This window comes from Lygodium microphyllum, chromosome 7 (genome assembly GCF_053477565.2).
Source record: "Lygodium microphyllum isolate KBCC chromosome 7, Lygodium_microphyllum_v1.1.10, whole genome shotgun sequence".
Classification (NCBI taxonomy): domain Eukaryota; kingdom Viridiplantae; phylum Streptophyta; class Polypodiopsida; order Schizaeales; family Lygodiaceae; genus Lygodium; species Lygodium microphyllum.
In genome coordinates this window covers 4,286,956-4,309,871 of record NC_141141.1, presented here as the reverse complement: position 1 = coordinate 4,309,871, position 22,916 = coordinate 4,286,956, and positions in this window count along the sequence as shown.

The window sequence follows — 22,916 nt, the reverse complement described above, 5'->3', positions numbered from 1 at the left end:
GAATTTGTTTCTATACTCTCTTACACTTAAGCCTCTTTGCTGTAAACCATACCATCTCCGTGACAATTCTCTTTTTCAAGTGGGGAGATAAAGACTTCAGTCATAAGTGTCTTGAAAGCTTCCCAATTCTCTACAAGTATGTTTTCCTTTTTAATATATCTCCACCAAGCATATCCAAATCTCTCCAAATGTAAGGAAGAAAAATGAATCTTCATATCATTAGTTTTAGGAAATATGTCAAAGTAACATTCCAATTTGGAGGTCTACTCCTCCAGATCAGATGGTGAAGATGATTGACCATTGAACTTAGCCAATATGATCTTATCTTTTAGCTCTCTTTCATGGAAGGGTTTCTATCCAAAAATAGAATGGACATGAGTACTAGGCATTGAACCCCCAAAATATGATGGAACTCTCCCAATAGGTGGCTAAGAAACAGTATGTAACCTTCCCATTGGTAAAGGACCTCTAGGAAGTTGGGTATTCAGTCCAAAATCTTGAGAGTTGGCACCATTTAAACTGCCCAAATAGTTATCATGTATTTGTGAAGTCTCATCTACATCATATTGGCTATTTGGGATACCCCTTCATCCAATAATTCCATGATCTTGACCATTTTAGTTAGGTGGTTGAAGTGGGACTGAGGGCTCACTGTTTGAATAAGCTTTCTCCTTTGCTTCTTTAGATTCCATTTGCATTCGCATCCATTGGGAGAATTGTGCCATTATTTGAGCATTAGATTCTACTAACTTGTCAATAGAAGACTTTGTTTAAGTAGTTAAATCCACTAATTTCTCAATAGAATACTTCATTTGATTAGTAGACAAAACCATCTGCTCCACTCTTGATAATAGGTCTGGGCATGCCTACTTTCATGTGCACACAATGCATTATTAAGTGCACTAACTTCTCCATGCACTTGGGGCTCTTCACAACTCTACTAGGGTATATTCTCTAGCATAGAATCTTTGATTTGCTATGTATAATCATCCTAGGCCTTATTTTTTCCTTTATGCCTTGTCATAATAGTGCAGTCTTATAATACCCCCTGTCTGAATTAAAATGACTATAACTTGAGCTAGGAAGGTTAGATTCCAAAAAAAAAAAATTCAAATCAAAGCCAACGATGCTCTCTTTAATATGAGCTATAGCATGCTATAACAGGTTTAGGATAGAAAATTCTTTAATTCAATCTTTGAGTCTAAATTGTTCAGGCTTGCACCCTGTTTCAACTAGTAAATGCCCTATTTCTACTTGTAGGGTAAAATAGTGGTTCCAATTGGCTACCAAACCCTATAGGAGACTCAGCAGGACCTGTGGGAACCCTCTAGTACCTAGACCTATACTTCAGTAAATGAATTTTGTACCTATAAGGACCTATAAATATCATGCAATGTCCTATAAAGTCCTTGTTTTACCCTATTTTTCTCCTGAAGGTACTTGAGTCATTGAAAACACTTCAATCTTCAATTCTCCACTCACTATATATGTGTGAGGGATAAAATGCCAAGAAAAGCTCCCTACATAGGCTCCAAATCACTAGGAGGTGGGCAAAGTTCCCCCCCAAGTTGGTTGGTTGCACCCCTTCGAGATCTTCGATAGTGAGGGAGGATCACCTCTCTTTTGTCCCACTATCTCCCCCGACATCCATATTTTTCCTTGGTAGGTATATCAGCATGGTAGTAGCATGCTATTCTAATCGTATAGCATGAAATGCATTTCTGAAAAATTCATTCAGTCCCTTTCATAAAATGCAATTGGATGGAAATTTTGAAAGATTGGATAGGAGGAGGGTCTTACCAATGCAACTCACTGATTTCTAGTACTTACCCTTTTACAATATTTCAAGCTTGGGTAAAAGAATTCAGCCAATCAAATGAAGGTTATGCATCAAACTTGGTAAATGATATCTATGATGAAATAAGATTGAATCAATACTGAAATTCAATGAAATAGGCTCTGATTAATAGGAAGAGCACTAATCTCTGATCTAGTGATCATTTCAAAGAATTAATTCACCTCATCAACAAGTGGAAAAGCATAAGCAAGTGGATTATTAAGATATTTCAGAGATTAAGCAAGAAAGATACCTTGATTAAGCTTGAAGAAGATGGTTAATGTCAGCTCCAATCCAAATAATGGAAGAATCCTCCATAATCCACCATGAATCCATCATAAGGCTTGAAATATCTATAAAATCAATCCATATAAGCTCCAATATGATCAAATCCATGAAGAATCAATGCCCTAAGCTTACTTGAACACTTGAATACCAAATATTGAGCCTCTTAAAGGAAAGCCCAAAAATAAACCTTCAACATGAGCTCCAAGATCCTCAATGAGCTGAAATCCTTGCAATGTCTTCAATCTTGGTGTCCATTCAGCTTTAAAATGATGGTAGAGAATCCTTAGAGGTCAGGAAGATCCAAAGATTGAAGAAATTTGAGTTCCCATATCTATGGCTATGGCTACCCTGCTGTGTTTTAAGTTTTGAGCAAAAGGGATGAAGATCAAGGCTTCAATCTTGCTGAAATTTACTAAAGGTATGCCTTATTGAATACATCAATGTTATGCAACCAAACTGTAGAAGATAGATTAGAGCAGGAAAATCAACGCAATTTGCAACACATTTTTTGGATAGTTTTTTGCTCCCTTAACTGCATAAGTTGCTTGACCATGGTACTCAAGCTGTAGTACAAGACTTGAGGAATCATTGCCCCATGGTTTAGCTTAGAGAAATGGTTTGTAGAGAAGGAAGTTGAAAGATTTCTTGGCAACCACCATTGAGGCTTCAACCAAAATCTTGGACGGGAGAGAAAGAGAAGCCCCACTTGAAAAGTAACCTCAGTTTAACTCCCAACTAAGCTCGGTTAACTCCCATTTGACCTAGTTACCTCCAAATTGCATGAAAACTTGATGACGACTTGCTATTTTAGCCTTCCACTGCCATATCTAACCTTGAAGATCTCCAGATATAGTCTCCTACTAACTATAGATGGTATACAAACCTTTGCTAGTCACTCTCTTTGTCAAGTACATGTAGTACTTGTCTGAAACTAATTTTTTATGGAGAAAAAATTGGACTGAAATAGAAGGAAAAATGGATCAAAGACCAATCCTCTGATACCACTTGTCAAGAAGTGATTTCGAGAGAGAGAAAGAGGAGAGAAAAGACTGCATAAGAGATAGAAGAAGTGCAAAAGAGAGAGAAATAGAGTGACAAGGAGAGAGATACTAGAAATGGAGAGAGAAAGACATGAAAGAGAAAGAAGCCATTGAAGCTGAGAGCAAGATGAAGAGGAGAAGAATAGTAATGTATTAATGTGTCAAAAGATGAGAAAATTTACACGTCCTCTCCTTTTATACCACCAATGTCAGTATGACATGGCATCAATATTATTTACACACTAAATCCTTATCCTTTCGAGCTTCTTACATCTTTGAGGTTCTACACCAATTCTTGTAATGAGTCCACTTCATTCTAGAGAGCCTCGTGTTGCTTTGGTGTTAATGTGGTGGGCATCATGTGCTTTAATACCCGACTCTCTCTTCTTGCCTTGCATCCTTGGTTTGTGCTCTTCTTAGGCCAATGGTAGTATTCATGGGCTTTTCTATTGAGTCCACTTTTTCTTTTCAAGACATTGCGAACATAGATTTGTTGGACAAGATGGATAGGTAACTGTGTGTTATGGGGGGCATTACCATCTCCACTTTTAGAAGCTTGTGAAAAGGATCTTGGACAAAGTTATATGTTGGCAATGATTGAACTTTAGGGGGGAGGTGTTCTTACAAGTGCCTAATTTGTGAAATAGCTATTCTCTTAGCAAGTGCTTTGAACACATCAATCTCACCTCCTTCAAACTACACATTGGGGGTAAATTCTCACATGCACTCTCATTTGGGAGTTCAATGGTTCTATTTTTACTTTATTCTTACAACTTTGATTTTGTCACACTTTATTAGATCAATATGATCATTGGGATTAGCCACAAGTCTATCAAAGCATGGTAACAACCAATATTAGGAAACATCATACATTCAAGCTAATGGTTTTGAACACAAAAATAATGATTGAACTAAAAATTCGAATCATGAATCACTGTTAATATTGATGCTCATTAATCACAATTATAATAATTCATACAAGTCACTATCATAGGTTGATCGTAAGCTTATACTTCTTGTAAGAAAATATTTTAGGATCACTATATATGGATGTCTAAATTAGTTATAGTACATGTTAAGCATGCTTTCAAAGATATGTCAATTTTCTATCCTAAGTATGCTAGTGTTCACCATAAACATGGAACACCATAGCTAGTATGACACAAAGATAGTGGTTTGCAACATAGTCATGTTATGAAATTGCAATTGGTGTCTTTACATGAATGCTACACCAAGCCAATGTTTGCTTTGAGTTTATAAGAAAGCTCACTTTTTTCTAAACATGGTGCAAATTGCAAATTGCAAGAATATTGCACCAATGTTTCCTATGACCTTAGGGCATATTCTTTTATAAACTTAAACAAGTTGGTGTAGGATGCATAAAATCTGGCACTAAGGTGTTCCTATCCTAATGTCTATTTGATCCTATTCCTAAACACATTGGTGCAAGATGCATAAAAACTAGCATCAAGATGTTGCTAAAATCTAATGTTTCTTCATCCCTATCTTACATATATTCATTCGTAATCATAAACACGTTGATACACAATGCATGCAAACTAGTACCAAGGTGTTACTTATTTCTAAAATTTTAACTTTTTATTTTTAATTAATTAATTAATTATCATTTTCAATTTTTTAATATAAAATAGTTAAAAATTTTGTTAAACTATGTAAAGATAGTCATCAATAGTGTTGTGAATTTAGATTTGCATTCTCTCTTTCTTTCATACAAAATCTGAATTGTGGGCTTTCATTTATACAAGGGAGTATATTTTTCGTATGAAATATCAATGATTATATGTTAATTTAGGTATTGTGCAATTTATATGAGCATATTGAATGTATAAAATATACTTTTAAATAATCAAGTCATGTAAATACAACCAAAGTATAAAATAACCAATTCCATTAAAAATACAAAAAACATATAAATTTTCATTCCATAAATCATCCATTGAGCTCTATCAACACATCCACATGCATAGAATATGTTTTGCTTCAAGTGTGGAAGAAAAAGAGGCCAAATTTTCAAAAAGACTTTGTATGTCTTCCATAGATGGCTCATAGGCATTAAAAAAGTTTGCTTTGATCTTGCATCCATCAATAGGAGTTATGCTTTGAGTTAAAAACATTCATTAGTAGCTTGTAGTCAATTATAACTCTACTAGAGCTTACCATATGCTTGTAAAAGAAACTACACGAGTGCTTTGCCTATAGGACAATGGAAAATATATGAATCTCTTATTTGCCATGTATTTTGATAAAATGGCATTGTTCTTGATTGTTTTGTTATGCTTTCATGTGTTTGTTTAAATCTTGTAAACCACTAGTGATTGTTAGAATGCATAAGTAGGCTATATTTGGGAAAAGTCCTACATGAGAGGATTTCTTGAACTCCAAAAATATGTAAATTATGGCATTGTCTCCTCATCAACTCAAATAGTAGTTAGATTCATGTTCATATCCTGAATAAGCTCTAGGATAAGACTAGTTTGCACTAATTGCATTCCATTAATGAGCCACAGATATAGTAGTGCATGGTTTTGAGTTCTCGATCTGGGAGTTATCCTCAAGTATGAAATTCATGGGAGTTATCCTCAAGTATGAAATTCTTGCTTAAATTTAGTCCAAACTAATCCCCAAGTAAGAGGAAGTCCAAGAAGGCTATTGGAAGGTATTGCTAATTCGTCTCAAAGTTATTTTGCCACTTATGTTGTAACATGTCCTATCGGCTGTCCAAGCACGTTTTTAGCGATCTATCAAGAGGCGATTCTAAGCGACGCCCCCTAGCACTCCATGGAATGTTACGAGGTTTGTCACCTAGGATTTCTCGAGTCCACCTTGCAACAAAACATTCACGGTCGAGAACCCACTAGGATCGACTTGAAATTTGTGTTTCTAGTGGTCAAGGTCTCGTGACAGCATTCTAGTGTCAATTCTTGGACATCCTACTTTACGCAAAGATACCCAAGCCAAAGCAGATACATGCCGCACTTGGTTCAAAGAGAATGGGAAACAAGAGGGATGCGCCGCTCAACCTCTCTGTTTGTAGGGCATAGTCCCATTCCATTCCCCTAAAATAGCATGAATTGGGATTCTAGCCTAACAATTCTTAAGGGTCGAACATCAGTAAAACCTTAAGAGAAGCCTCCTAGTTTTTTGGGACCACCTTGCCATAGGACCCGTCACAGGAGTTCCACCCACCTGCTTCCCCTAGTAGGCATTCTTTAGTTATCTAATTAGGTCCTATCATATTTATGTGTGATATTTAAAATTAGCTTCATTAATTAAGCCTTTTAAGTACAGACATGAATACAGAGAAAGCAATCCTTTGACAAACAAGTTCAAACAAATTCCTTAACACATTAATCTTTGTCTCTTTCCCATATAGAAGAAATTATGTATCCCTTTTTTCCAACAAAAGTACCTGATCCAAATCACATGGCACCATAATTTCCATCCTTTGTTTAGAATAGGATCTTCCAACGCCATAGATGTTGGGCTCACTACAGTCTTCAACTGCATTCCAAACTAGCAAGGGGTATCCAGCCTGACCCCAAGTGACCTAGGAGTGAGACACAACTTTCTTCAACTGCATTCCGGACTAGGCAAGGGGTGTCCAGCAGCCTGACCCCAAGTGACCTAGGAGTGAGACACAACTTTCGTGGTTGGCCTTTTCACCACTCAACCTTTGGCCTGTGAATCGAGTAGTGCCCTCTCGGGTTGAAGCACAATGTGACCTTGGAGATGATCCACGCAAAAAATAACCTTCCTTAATTAGTCCAATTATGAATCAAGCACAATCAAGGCAATCAGTCTAGTATCATCTTCCAAAACATTCCTTTATTCCCCATGGAAACTTGTCATCATTGACCCCTACCATGCAATCACAAGCACTTGGAATAATCATCCAAATGACAAACCAACAATCACTTGTTTGTAAAAGCATTTAGAGTGTTGTTTAATCAACCCACAAAAACAATTTTATTTTTTAAAACAATGCAAAAGTAGTCACGATAACATTTCCATCTGCATATTCACTCTCCCCCTTGGGGTCAAGAGCGACACTATGCAAGATATTACTTAACACTTCCTTCCTTTGGCTAAGGCATATGTTAGGGGTTCAAACACTGTACATGACGTAAGTTCTATAGGTCACTTACATTGTTGGATAACCTAACCTTCCTCTCAGCAAGTACAAAAGCATCGGTCTTTCCTTTGCCTTGGGTTTTCCTAACCCCTTGAGCTCTCTACTTGCCTTTGAGGCCCGGAGTTGTTGTTTTGTACCTAGCCCAATCCCTGAATTTGGATTGATAAATGTAGTAGCTATTGGACATATCTCAAGGCATCCTAATTTTAATCCTTGTGATCTTTATTTGTGTTAACTACACACAACATCAAGATCCCAATGAACTAACAATTTGAGATATTAGAGGGAGCTTGGGCAAAAATCTTAGAGTTTTCAAAAATATTTCTCTTCTAGGCTAAGGTGCTTGCCAAACAATCCTTCAGGCATGCAAATTGCAACATATACCTTCAACGTGACAAAAACACACCTACTATTGTGAGGACAAGAAGTTGGCAATGCTTGAAGCCTTATATGTTGTTTATGAATTCATCACATAGCATCTAAATACAATTAACTCCTCTTGGTACATGCATTTGGGGAATTCAATCCTTTGAATACGTGCGATGCAGATTATCCTTTACAATGTCCTATTCTCATGTGGCATAATACGGACCTAATGCTTTCTCATGCGAGAATCAAAGCAAGTATCTATTAATTTGGAAATACATTACTTATGACCGGTATCGCAGTTGGATTGGTAGTGATGTCCTCGCCCGAGGCTTCATTGCGGATTGTGGAATTTCCACCTGCACCTAACATTCTTTGCTTGGGGGCCATTCACGAATGTCCCTTTCTTCTAGGCGCAATTCCCATGAGACTTTCAGCAATCTCCTTCTCAAATTGCAGGGCCAATTGTTAAGTTGTGGGTAGGGAATAGTCTTGTGGAAAAGGGGAAAGAGACGGGTGCATGTGACCACCCTCTTAGGAGGGGAAAAAGAAGGACCTTGGAATATTCCTTCTCCCCCTCTCTCTCTCTTTCACACACACACACACACACACACACACTCTCTCTCTCTCTCTCTCTTTCTCTCTCTCTTTCTCTCTCTCTCTCTCTCTCTCTCTCTCTCTCTCTCTCTCTCTCTCTCTCTCTCTCTCTCTCTCTCTCTCTCTCTCTCTCTCTCTCTCTCTCTTTGTCCAGCATGCTGCTCATCCAAGCCCTTCCTACCTTGCAATTTGGGGGGGGGGGGGGGGGGGGGTTATAGCAATGAAGGGGGTTATTTTTAGGGGGGGAATGTGGGGAGAAGGTGGAGTGGTGGTGGTGCTTCCACCACCCAAACTTTTTGATTGGGGCTGCCTCAGTGTACCCTTGCTTCGTTTTGCCGATATGGTGACATTGTCGCAAAAGATGGGGAGTGCATTGCATGGATGATGGGGTCTCCAGAGTTGGTGGTGGAGCCTTTGTTAGTACCTGGAAAAAAAATAAGGGTGCATTACCTATGGGGGTGTGGCCCTTACTGTGGAGTGTGTGGTGCCGATGCTTGTGGGACTAGGAGATAGGTCTACCTTGGGCAAGGCCTTGGTGATGTCCCACACTTGAGGACTTAGTTGGTGCATAAGGGAGGTGCGGTGTAGGGGCTTAGGGTGACAGATCTAACCATAGGTGAGAATTACCTCCCTAGGTGTGTCATTCTCTTGATGTGCCCTAAGCGTGAAGTGGGGAATCAAAATGAGGCTAGGGGGTTAGGGACGAAGCCAGCCGACCGAAGTCACCGGATTCACCTAACTTGAGGATCTCTAGAGGCAGTGATTGTGATTGATGTGCAACATTTTTTTCTTTTCTTTTCTTTTCTTTTATTGACTTTGGTGGGGTAGTACAAGATAAAGGATTTATGATTTACTAAGGAAGTATCTACTTAGCATGTACCCTTTTTGGGCTATTCTAATATGGAGAGGGGTGGTGGGCAAAATTGGATGGCTACAGTTGTGGCGAATTGGCTGTCGTTCATGTCCTCAAGGAGGGCCATGTAAAATGATGGGAGTAAAGTAGCACATAGCATTAGTCAAGTCATGGCACATCCATCTATTCTTGCATTAATGTCGAAAAAGAGCGGAGGAAGACTGTACTCTATTGGTGCAGGGGGTTTTCTAAGGAGAGTCCTAAGTAATCTAATATAATTACATGTTATTACAAAGGCGGGGTCTGGGCAAGAGGAGAATTTCATTAGGAAATGGGCCAGGGAGTCCCATAGATCCTACTCCCAGAAGACGAGTTCTTCCTCTAGTTTTGTGGCATTGATGTTGTAGATCTTCGGGAAATTGTATCAGCCTTGGATGTCGTGGTCAAAATCTACTCCCACCCTTCGAGGATATGGTAGATAGATTGAGTCATTTTGTTCAAAGAGCAGGGAACCACAAAGCAACATCCACGCGTCCACGTTGCCATTCCAAACTCTTCTCCTCCACTTAGGTTGAGATTCGTAGCCTTTCACTATGTGGGGAACCTCCTCAACCTTGTTTTTCCAGTGATCTAGGGACTTTGTCCCCCAAGCTGTTGGGTTTCTCTCTCTTTCAGCAAGCCATCGACGCCAAGCCTTCTTCCCATGGCGATTACCTCCATTACTGCTTCATTGGATGGATAGTACTTTTCTCAAGGCTGCCAGGTATCCAATGGTGAAATCGAAGGGTTTGTGCTGATGATTTTTCCAGTGCTCCCAAGTTGATAACTATGTATTCCAATTCAGGAGTGAGCAATCCCTTTTTAGTGGGATGGGAGGCTGTGGAATTGCAGGAAGTTGTGCCTGCACCCTTTTGTGTGCTTGACCCAACATTTTGGCCCTCTTCTTTTTTGCTTTTTCCCTCCTTTCTATTGTGGCATCTTGATCTTGAGGGGGCTCTAGTTGTAGTGGGAAGGTGGTGGGATCCACTCCTTGTCTTGTTGTGCTCCTTCATGGCTTGACCCTTGCCTCCTATGGTTGTTCTTCTTTGAGGAGCTCAAGTGCATCCACTTCCTGTGAGGTTAGGCTTGCCAATAGGAGATAGTGGCATTGCTCTTCCAGGCTTGGGCCAACCCCGTTAGGTTCTGACGGCATCTGCAATCTTGCTTTCAGTGCCCTATGAGCTATTCCCAGTTTCTTGTTCATTGCTTCTATGGACTCTCCCTCCTCTGCCTGGGTGACATCCAATAGGGTATCCAGGAAGGCGCGTTGATGGGTTTGGAAGCTTACTTGGGTGGCCTCCTTTGCTCTACTTTCAGCAAGTATTCTTTCTTTTTTTACTTGACCGAGACATCGTGCCAAGGTTTTGACTCTTTTTTCATTATGGGTTGCCCACTCTACTATTCTCTTCATTGTCTCCTTGGAGCTCTCCCCCTACCCGTGTGTTAGGGATGATATTATCAATTCATGTTCCTTCTCCTTGTGGGTAAAGTCCTTCTTCTCTTTTTCCAAGTATTCAATCTCTCTCTCCAGCCTCTTCTGCTCATTGATTTCCAAGAACACTTTGACTACAAGGTCTTTGAGCTCTTGGTGATGCTCCTTCTATTCATGTTTCCATTCTTCTTCTCTCTCTGTCAGCTTTTCCATGCCTGATTAGACCCTTTGTAGTTGAACTTCCAAGTCCTAGTGCTGTAGTATCAAGGCCTTATATTTGCACTGTAGCATCACCTGCTCCTGCCCTTCGTCTTCGAGCTGCTACCTCTAGGTTTTTTCCTTTTCCTCCTTAGTGTTGAGGTTGGCATTTAGTTCACTAATCTCTTTTTGGTATGTAGTGACTTGCCACAATTGGAAGGCTACCACCAACTCTTTCTCGGCTTCCAACCACCAACTCTTTCTCGTCTTCCAACTTAGCCACCGCTATTTTTTTCGCCTCCTTGGCTTTCTCTAGTTGAGAGAGAAGCTCCTTAACATAGTCATCGTGTTCTACAAGTGGCCTCTCTATTGCAAGGATGGAGGTGGTGGAGCTTGCCACTTTTTGCCTCTTCGGGTCCTGCCTCAACTCGGCGTCTACTACTGTAGCTGGTCTTTTGGTCCCTACTAGGGGGTTCCTTCTCCTGCTCCTTGGCCCATTTCTTTATTCACGAAATACTGGACCCATGCCATTAAGTTGCTAGCATCCACCTGGGTTGTAGAGCTGGGTGTGAACATGGCGGTGGTGATGGGCATCAGGAGTGGGGCAGTGGGGGTGATTGGGGCCTTTCCCTTGCCTTCTTGTACTACAGGTTGCATGAACTCTAGCACATGGGCACTCGAGCTCGGCCCTTCACCTCCAATTGGGCTCGCAGGTTCAGACTTGTCCTGCCTCCAATTGGGCTCATGGGTTCAGGCTTGTCTTGCCTGAATTGCTACTCAATGGACCTGCGCATGGCAAGGGCCATGTCTTTCTCCTCTTTTCTTCTTAACTCCTCCTCCTCTTTTCGCTTCCTCTTTCTTTCCTCCTCGGCCTTTTTGGACTCCCTTCGAGCCTTTTGTAGGTCCGCTTTCTCTTTTTTCCTCCTCTCCTCTTCCTATTGTTCTTCTTCATCTTCTTGGCCTTTCCTCGGCTATTTCGCTCCTCCTCTTCCCTACTTTCTTCTTTCTCACTCAATGTCCTTTTGCTAGACTATGCCTCATGTTCTTGGTGAGGTGGCGACTAACTTGGTGTTTCATCCACTCCCTCTTCTATTTCCTCCTGCCCTTGCCCCAAGGCTTCCTTGATGATCGTGGTAAGGACCCCAAAAAATCCGATGGTTGTAGCCTTTGAAGATGAAGCTTTCCTTTTAGCCTTGGTGGTAGGAGATTCTCCTCTGGTAGGCTGTCCTCACATTGCCAAATTCTTTGCTGAGGTCTCAATGGTCTTCCTGACAAAACCATTGAGGTTCACCTCATCCAACAACTTTGCTGCGATGCTCTCTAACAAGGGGATGTTGATGTAGCTCATGATGGTGTTATACATCTGACTAGAGAACAATCTGTGCACTATCTTGGCTTGGAGTTGAACTTCAGGATTCGAGATATCTACCAAGCTGATGTCGTCATTGGTGTGGACCTTTACCTTGTCCATTTCTAGCAAGGCATATACATCTCTTTTCAGCATCCTCTCTACTTTGTTTGCCAAGCCCAAGGCCTTTTCCACCAGCTCAGGGGCTAGTTCAATCTACACCTAACGAATTTCCTCTCCCTCATACAGAGTTATTGTTATGCAGTTCCTGTGGAAGGTTCTCAAGATTTTTGCACAATGGAAGTAGTCTACCCCCTGGCCTACTACTTTCACGTATTTCTGCAAGTTACATTGCTCGATGATTTATCTCATAGCCCATTCTTCAATGGCCACGTCTTCTAGGTTGAAGATATGTCAGAATTTAAATTGTTTGAAGGCTTGTGTCTCCACTGCAAGGTAGTACTTTGTTTGTTCTTCTTCTAAAAAATGTAAATTTTTAGTCTTTTATTGGCCTCCCATGATGGGTGCCTATCATGAAACCATATTTGGAATTAATGCTATTTAGAATAATCACACACAAAAGGGAATGATTACATATCTACTGAACTGAAGACTTTTCTTTCGATTAGTCTATTGATTTCAAATTTTGTTGACCTTTTCTGCACTCACAAGTTGTTCCATCCTACTAACATGTGCCTTTTCTTTATTTTTTTCCTTGTGTGTTTAGTTTGATTTACCTCACCCTTACCTTTGCCTTACCCTTCCCCCTTGGAATTGAGAAGAATCCTTCCTAGGATTGAAAGCTAGAGTGCTGAGGACATTCTGTGCATGGGTATAGTATTTTACTTTTGCATGAGCCAATCATAAAAGTTTGGATTATATCCCATGTGAGCATACCAGACCATGTCAAAAGGTTAGATGTCGAGGTGGGTGATATAGGTAAGGGCATCGAGCAAGAAGTCGTTAGAGCCCATGCGGCTAGCAATGTCAAGTTCTTCCTCGATGAGGATGCGATCTAAGTAGGGGTGTCCCAAAATATGTTCTTCAATGGGTCACGAATGGTCATTAATACCCTATAAGAGGTTGGAGCAACATAAGTGGGTTCATACTCCAATGCTTTGATTATGCATCATTGCTCAGCATTTGACATGACTTGACATCCCTCAAGCTCCCATTGGAGGTGGAGTGTACCAATTTTTCAAGAAAGGAGAGTTGTTGGCTGCAAGTTGTTTCAAGTCTTCTATTTCTTAATCGTTGGCACAAGTTGCACACTTGTCATATGTAGTGATTAGGCATTCGTGGGAGACCTCGGTGGCAATCAACTCTGCAAGCTGCTTTAGAAGCTTTAACAAACACAAATTCTGATTCTTCCCAAGAACAAGGGAGTGTCTATATTTCCGTCACCAAAGGTTCATCCAAGAGCCCCAAATCTAAGCAGTCATAGCTTTTAGCAAGTGACATGAAAGTCACGTCCAAGCATCTAAGGCAAGCAATTGAGTCATTGCCTCTATTTTCAACTAAGTTTGTGGCCAACATTAGGATTGATACCTGCTCATAAGAGGGTTTAAGCCTAGCAGGTGGTTGGGGTTTGACCACGTAGAGAGTTCAACAGCTAATGGTCGCAGAGCCTAGATTGTTCCTTAGGTTGTAGCTTGGCCTCATGTTTGATGGGCTTGGTTGTAGTTGTGGTTATCATGCCACTAGATGCGTTTGAGATTTGAGGGGTATCATCAGCGCTAGAATTGGGCATTTTGTTAGTAGTAGGTTGCGATTTTGGGCGATAGATTAATTTAGGCACTACTGAGCTAGGTTTTGGTGGACCTATGGACTTGGCGGCCCGCTTCTCTTGCGGTCTGAGTGTCTCTAACTCACCATTTTGTGTGGCCAAAGCTCAGGGGTGGCGTTTGAGTAGCACTTTTGGTTTTTTGGCTTTAGGTAGCCAAGTCTAGGGATTACCCTCATAGTAGACCTAGCTTGAAATAAGATCTTGGGGATCCATTGCGACTTGGCTGTGCATCTTTTTTTATAGGTTCTTCTTGGCCTGCTAGGTTTCGAGTGTGCTCCATTAGCCTTGCAAGGCTATGGGTTTCTATTCCTAGGTGGCGGCCCTTTCTGCTTAGCTACCCATTTGAACTAGGGCTCATGGGCTTCAAGATTGGGTTCAATGGGTTGTTGGCATTAAGGCTTGGTAGGTTGTGATGAGTCATGACCCCCCTCCTTAAACTTCACGGTGGGTTTCTCTATCAGTGGCTTTGCAGACTTGGAAGGAGTCACGCCGCCCTTGTTGAAAGTTGTAACTATGCGGACGTTACCCATGTCTAGGTGGATGTGCTGTGATTTGTAGTCGACATTGCAATGAGCTTGCTTCTTAAAGGTTCGTCCTAACAGCGACTTTGTGCCTGCATTTCTAATGTCGAGCAACACATAGAAGATTATCGGCATGCTTTCAGACTTGATAGAAATTGCAACCTTGCACTTTTTGAAAAGTGAGTAGGGTTGGTCTCCATAAGGGATGAGCTTAGCATTAGTGGGATGCAACTACGGTTTGCCGATTTGGGTCCAATGGTCATGGGTCAAGACATTAAGATCAGCTCCCTCATCGATCAATGTGTTGATGGTGCATGTGTACTTAGCAATGACCGTCATACTTAGGTAAGCTGGTTCCACTACTTCCTCATCCTCACTATCCATCTTAGTGATAGTGGCTACTCATACGTGGACATCAATTCCCCTTTCACTCTCATCACTGAAGGAACAATAGTCCTCATATTCGTCGTCAGAACTTTTTTTTTTGTTCCTCATCCTTCTCCAGGTTCTGACACATCTCTTCTTGCTGGTCAAGGATTAAGGCCTGATTGTATCTCAAGTTTAAATCGTGCACTTTGGACCATCGCCATTCAGGCTCATCCAAGAGAGCTTGGAGTGGCTTAAGATTCATTGCTGGATTGCCAGCCAACTTGTTGGTCAAGTGCCCCAGGATCCCTAGGAGTTCTGTCTATTGTTTGGGGCTTGGAATGCAATAGGGTTGGTTCTTCCACACGTAGGCTTCCAGTCATCATGCAAATTGACACTAAGGGTGTGTTCTTGGGTTTTCCATTCAGCTTGATGGCTTGTTCATACTCGTCTATGTCTAAGAATGGTAGGTCAATGGTAGCAAGAACATGCATCCAGTCTTGCTCATCCTCCGCGCACGGGATATACTTGGTAAAGGTCCCATAGGATCCCCTAGTATGCTATCTGTCACCCTTCAGCATGGTGGAGATGGCATCTAGGTCGGATGGTGTAGTCTTCCAAGTGTCCATCTCTACTCTTATAGCCTTTGTTTGATTGCCTAAGAAGATAAGACTGTTGCCCTAGTCTTCTACAACTCGCGCATTGCACATCCAGGGTCGGCCTAGCAAGATGTCGTAGTCCACTCCCTTCATGACTATAAAGTCAACAGAGAATTGGATCCCTGTGATCTTCACACTGACCAATTTTTCAACACTCCAAATGGTTTCACCTTCATTCCGTTAGCCAGTGTGACGTTGAACCTAGAAGTCTTGACTAGTGGGTTACCCCAAGTTTGGAGTACTACATGGCTCAGCATACTCACTCCTACTCTAGTGCCCATGATTCCCTTTCTTGTGACATCACCTAGCAGGATTGCATGCACTTTTGTGCCTTCCAAAAGGCTTTTAAATGTAGGGATTTAGGCATGGAGTGAAACATCAGACTAGGTATTTGAGTTTCGGCATTAGGCTCAGGCAAGTTTGTAGAGTAATTGTCCCATTTGGTTCATTGACCCACTGCTTCAGCTCTAGCCATAGCGTTGGATGCTACCTAAGCAATTCGCCTAAGCTCAGAGTAACCGGAGTGGTCACCATTGTATTGAGGAGGTTGCTAGTCACTCGTCTCTCTTCTAGGTCGGTGGTTCTTGGCCAATGGCCTTGATTATTTTGTCAGCTTGAGGCAGTCCAGGTAGTTCAGCTTGTGGTTTCATCGCCTCCCTTGGTTTTGGTTGTGGGAGAGAGGTTGGGGTGCCTATGCTTGAGAGATTGTCAATCTCATCCTCCAATATGGGCTCAGCATCCTTTAGGTGCTCCTGGGCCTCCCTTACCTGTTCTTTCACCTTCTTGATGGCTTCGAGTTGGCACTTCGGATTGGGTTACTCCCCAACCTTAGCACTTCCCTATTCAGATGTCCAAGGGGCGTTGACGTCTCTTCTTTTGCATCAATGACTTTCCCTCCAACTAGCAGAGTCGTGGCACTTTTGGTTTTAAGGGTGACCTTAGCGTCTGGTCCCTTCCTCCTTCATCTCCAACTCTTCTTTCCAACTGAGGTTGTGTCAAGGTTGCTAGGCCTTGGCAATGATATGCTAGCTTGCTTCGTTTCCACACGGGTCATGACATGCGATGGGATAGGTGTGGCCTCCCCATCGAGTGTCTCGACACCGAACAACCTCAATGGAATCGATGGCTCGTTTGCCAAACTAGAGGATGGTCTCCACCTAGGGCAATCGACAAAGAGATGAGTGATTCCACACTCATCGCATCTCAGGTCAGCCTTATCTCTGTTTGCTTGCTCTCTTTCAAGGGAGCGTGAAGAAATATGTCCTAAATAGGTGATTGCAAGTCTAGTACACAATTGGATCCTAGGCTTGCCCTCCTAGCCCTCTACCTCTCCCTCTTTCCAACTCCATCACTGGTACTGGTTGATAGTCCATGAGGTTAGCATTGCCTTCCTCATCATATGACACATATGGGTTTACACACGGCTCATCGTAGCAAACCCATCTACATAGTGGACTGGGGCATCACTCGATGGATGGGTCATGTAGGGTCCAGGCGGTCTAGGGATACCTGTAGGATTGATTTCCATCCTAGGGATGGTTGATTTAGTGTCATTTGATGCCAGAAGAGCCAATGGGACTCCCCTTCCAAAGAAGTTTGGTGACCTGTTTACAAGGTGGGGTTGACCGTAAGGCTGCAAAAATGGGAGTCTCCGAGGTAATCAACAATGCATGGTGTCATGGCCGAATCTACCACAATTAGCACAAGGTCATGACCTAGGTCCTAACACTTAGCTGACAAGTGGTTTCCGCCACAATACACACATTGGGCATGTGGGCATGTTAGTCATCTCATCATCTCCTGTAGTTTAACTATGTCCATCTTGATCTCTGCTAGCTCTTGTCCTGACTCAGTGTCCTTCCCTTTGTCATGCGTGCTTGGGTCTACTCACTCACTTGGCATTGAGGCTTTCTTAGAATTCTTGGCACCAGACTCTTCTTGATTTGATCCTTTGGAGCCTCTTTTCTTGAGCTGGTCATCTACTCTAGTAGCTTCTTCAAAGACCCTTGACAGTGCATCTCGCTGTAAGCTTGAGTTGCTGGCCAAGGCTTTGTAGAGCTCTTCGCTTCGTGTTCCGTTGAGGAATACTGTGGATACTACCCTTTTGGTTGGTCTCTCACCCAGGGGGATTCTCCTAAAGAGGCACCTCACATGGGTCACATAATCTCGAATATTCTCTCTCTTTTTGCTTAACATTCGCAAGTCGCACTAACAGGTAATCAAAGTATCCGGGTTTGAAAAATCTCTTAACAAAGATATTTTTCAAGCCATTGAAATTGGCACGTTCTACAACATCTAGACTTTTGTACCAGGTCTGACCATTGTTGCCTAAGCATAGACCAAAGGCTTGGGAGCATTGAGTAGGATCAGTGAGGCCATTGGCCTTGCAGACCTGCTCAAACTGCTCCATGAAGATGTATGGTCATCGGTAGCTTGGTATTTGTCTAGTTTCTTTGCTACCACAAGGATTTTCGATTGACTCTTGGAGCCTTGATTGACTCCCAACCCCGTCAGTAGTACCAACGTTGCCAATGCTCTAGTGCTTTGTTCTGCGGTCATGTTATCTAGCAGCTGCTTTGTTAGGAGCTCGCTTAGTGCGAGATCTCCTTCTAGTGCTCTCTCGATCTCTGTGCCTACTAAGGCTAGCACTCTCTGGATCTCTTGCATTTCTAAGCTCTAGTGCAAGTTCCTGGTTTGTTGATCCTGGTTGTATGTAGCCAAGCCTTGCAAAGCCCTGTGGGCCAATTTTCTCTCTTCCTCTAGGTCTATTATGATGTCCTCTACCGGCCTATCGTGGTATTCTAGTCGGGTTTGAGCATCATATTGGTTCACTAAATGTTGGACAACCTCAGGAAAGTCTCCTAGGTTAAGCTCCTTGTTGCTTCTATGGCACGAGATACCTCCTTCCATGTCTAGGACTTCCTGTTCTACCAAGTTGTCAATCAGGTTGATAAGGCCGGGCAGATCCACTTCCGCGGTATTGTCCATTCTTGTGGCGGTTAGATATTTTTGGTCGTGGTGTCTACTTGGTCCTACCTTTGGGGATTCAATATCCCTTCTATGTCTTTGGGTCTTCTCTTATTGGTGGGTTCCTTCAAGTCCTTAAGTCCAGGTATGTTCCTTATTACTTACAATCAGCCCTCAACTTACCCTCACTCTATGTGTGGGTGTGTGTGTGTGTGTGCGCTCTTTTTTCTACACTATGCGAAATTAAGCTTTTAGCTTTCCTTAATTAAGATTCGAGTGATGGAACTCAGAGTGAGTGAAAAAACAAGGTGTGCATAGCTCTAGTGCTCTTGTCTACGGGTTGGCTTGACATGGTTGTGTGTTTAGTTCTCGTGCTATCTCGTTCGGCTCAGTCCAGGTCGAGTTGGGGTCTTGCAATCAGCCCACAACACCAACCACCCTTTCAGACCATTCGACTACAATCTCTAGGTTTGTAACTACATGTGAGGCATTCGGTGGGTTCTTCCAATGCGGGTCACACTTCTTGTTAGCCAGGGTTCATCAAATTCCTAGGCTTTCCTTCTCAGGCTGTGTCCGATTCTGAAAATCAAACATCTGATTTACCAGTGTCTGATTCTGGGGATCGGATAGGGCAAGTGTGTGTCTCCAATTGGACAGCTGAAGCTGGTTCGATTCTGGCGGTCCAATTGTTGTGCATCCGATTCTGGGAGTCCGATCCTAGAAATTAGACATTCGATAGGATAATGTTTGATTTTAGAGCGTTCGATCTGATTGGGGTATGTTTGATCAAGGCTATTGGTCCGATTCTGTGGTCCAATAGTTGTGATCGGACGGGTCAAGTGTCTGATTGGACGGATTGTGTGTCCAATTAGAGTTGATCTGATTTTTGAAATTGGATAGGGTATCTGATTGGACTAGGTGGGTTTGTCCAAGTCCGATTCTAGGAATCAGACAGTTCACTTGGTCTGATTTTGAGAATCAAACAAGTCTATGTGTCCAATTCTAGAAATTGGACAAGTCACTCGGTCTGATTCTGGGAATTGGACACTGTGACGGGCGTCAGATTCTGCTGGTCAAAACGCGTGTCGATCACTTAGTTACCAAAAATCTAAACATAGATGTTGTCTTTACCCATAACAACTATCAAGAATCAAGAGGAGGTGTGGGCCAAGGGCATCCTATACCTGAATCTCACATGAAGCTCCGATATGCTTCGATCGATCTGACATATACCTGGACCTGCAAGCTCTCTCTCTCACACACAAAAAGCTAGAATTGTAGATGAGGTTTTCCTTGGTCACTCAGGACCTTAAACCTTTGCTGGCCAGCACCTTCACCTTAGCCTTCTCAATCACCTCCCTACTACCCCCAGACCTGTGAGCCCTCTCTTTGTTCCATTTTACCCTATTATTGCCATGTGCAAGACTGTTTTATAGCAGTGAACTTCAAGCCTTCCTCTCTGATTTCTCCTACCTATTCTACTCTAAATGTGACAAAAATCAAAAGTAGAATAGTGAATGGATTTCTCCTACTCAAACAAAAAATACTTACTTGTAGCATGGATTAAAACCCAAAACCTTCTATCTATCTCAAGCTTTGGTTGGAGGATGAGACCCTTACTTCGATGCTTGATTTGAAGTATACAAGTGCTTAAGCTTGAATCCATTGGTCCCAGCAATGCAACCAAAATGTAGACGCGATCAATCGCCAAGACCCACGGACCGCTTATTGCTTGAAGCGTTCCAAGCCAAGCACTAATGGCTACCTCTCACATAGCTGACGTGCTATCCATCTCCACGAGTGTAGTGAGCTTACCTCCATGCCTGATTGAGTTGCCTCCTCTCCTGAGCACTTTGGTAGCTTCACGATCCAAGTGCAAGCTTCAAGCAAGCTCCATCCTCAAGCTCCATTACCGTGAGCAAGACAAGAGAAGAGAAGAGAAGAGAAGAAGAGAGGAGAAGATGGAGAGCTTCTCTACCATGGTCCCTCACCCTCACACACTCACTCCCTCACACTCTCACACTCCCTCTCTCAAGCACAAGCTCAAGCAAACAAGAACAAGAAGAAGAAGAAGAGGAAGAGAGCTACTTTTGGCCACACACAAGAATGAGCTCTCATTCATCTTTTGAACTTTATATACAAAGCCCTACATCCCATTTGGGTGGCCATCCTTTTTTTTCATGGTTGGCCATAGCCTAGGCCCTTTTTTCCATTGCTCTTCTATCTTCCTAGCTTTCTTTCTACTGCTCATCTACATTTACAATTTGCATAGGTCAGAGCCCGATGCTCTTAAAATAAATCATGGTGCGCCTTGTGCTCTTTTACAAAAGTATTGACTTGCACTTTTTCTTGAGTGTCTCTCCTTGATTTAGGACTTTTTCACATTTCTTGTGCTTCTCAATTTTTCTTGGTGTGCCTTCGTTCTCCATTCCGCTTTTGCCTTGGCTTTTTCTTCTGCTTTAGATTTTTTGGATTTTTCACCTTGTTCATTTGAGGGTTAACACACATAGCCCATTGGTACCCAAGGAGCTTTTGACTTCCCAAGAGGATAATGAGCACCATATGCACAATGCTACTCATGATAAGGTTGATTGCTCAACAAAGAAAATGGCACAATTGTCTAACATCCACGAGCAAATCTTCCAGCTAGTGCAAAGTCCACCTAGGAGTCCCAAATCTTTTCAGACACAGGAGGCACAACAGCAGTCGTCAAATGTGGCTGCTCAATCCCAATCTCTATCTCCATTTGAGCTTCCAAATGCCTAAGATGTGGGACATGACACCACCCTTAGTTCTCATTCTAAGGATATGCTTGTGCAATCCACTATGACTAGCTTAGTTGATGCTCTCGATCTACACAAGTGAATTCGCAAAGGGCAACAAAAGACACAACCACTTTTGATCTGCCTAAGGACTTGACACTACAGTCTACCAACAGTAGAGCCAGTCCATTGAACTAGCCGCTACTGCTTCCAATTAGGAATCACAGTAGTCACAACCTTTGGCCATGAGACAATGCCCCTTGCGGAATGTGTCCTTAGTAATTCACATGTGGAAGAGATGTCACAACCAACATCCTTGACAGCTCCAACACTTTCAAAGCACTTAAATCCTAGGCATGAGGAGAAATATCTCAAATATTTGGCCAAGGAGATGGCACATCTGATCAATGAACCAAAGATCAAGTGCATGATGAAGCTTGATCAAAAGCTAATAGCCATCACACATGCATATGTCCATGTGGACATTAGAAGGCCAACATTGGAGCACACAAATCTCATAACCGAACCCTTGACTTGGGAGGAGCAACAACATGTTTGCTCCTACTATGTAGTTGTCACTGAAGAAGTCATAAAGGACATCCCAAAGGCCATAGCTAGAGAACTGCACTTGATATCCTCGATCTATACTACTCAATGTGAGACAAACAAGGAAAAGCTCGAAGCAATCAAACAAAAAGGAAAAGGGCAAGGCAACTTTGTGCAAAAATGGTACTCCAACTAGAGTTTGGTGGCCAAAATTAGCCACCGAGTAATGACACTTTCTGAGCAAAGGAAAGTCATTTGGACATCAATACATGATCACACGTACATTGCCCCGATCTCATTAAGAGTGTTGGAAATGGTCCATGAGGTCCAGCTTTCTGCTAGTGTCCAAAAACATCCCTTGTACAATAAACTTCTTCTAAAAGAAGATCTTTATGTGGCTAGTAGGCTATGAGTAGGGAACATGGTACTTGATGTTAGCGCATATGTCTTCTACCTCACTCAAGGCCCTGCAATCCTAGATCTCTATGCTTCCCATCAATACAACCTTGACTTCTTTAGATGGTTTCGTCCAAGCTTACATGATAGGAATCCTAAACTCTCTCTTAGTTCTATACTAGAGTCACCCAAACCTCCTGAGCAAGAAAAAAATAGCTCTAAACACAACACCTGCACTGATAAGAAGCAATGGAGGCATGTTCCAACAATGGATAAGGACAAGAGTCTAGAGCAAATGCCCCCTGACTAGGAGCAACTACCAATGCAATCAGATGAGGGTTTGAACAAAAGAGAATCGGCTAAAGAGCTAGACTCTCCACAAAGATAGGGAGTTGTACCCTCACAACCTAGCGAGGCTATTCAATAGGCCATAGCTATGTCCCATGAGGACACACTAGAAAAGAGAATGCTAAGGCCCAACTAAGCACATCAATGGCTAACCTAGTTCAGGGTCCTAAGTCTTTAAAGGATACACCTCAATTGCCCAAGAAAAAGAGGAGAAAACAAAGAAAAAAATGGCAATTGCAAGTGGCCGTAGATGCCAAGAAGATTGAGACCAAAGGTGCTGAAGAATTGAGGAATGAAGCATCAAGTCCACCCATGAATTGAACCCATTTCCATCTCTCCTAACAGCGGTGAAACCTCAGACACATCTGTGTGTTGTGATAAGTCAAAGCAACCATTACCATCAACAATTTCTTA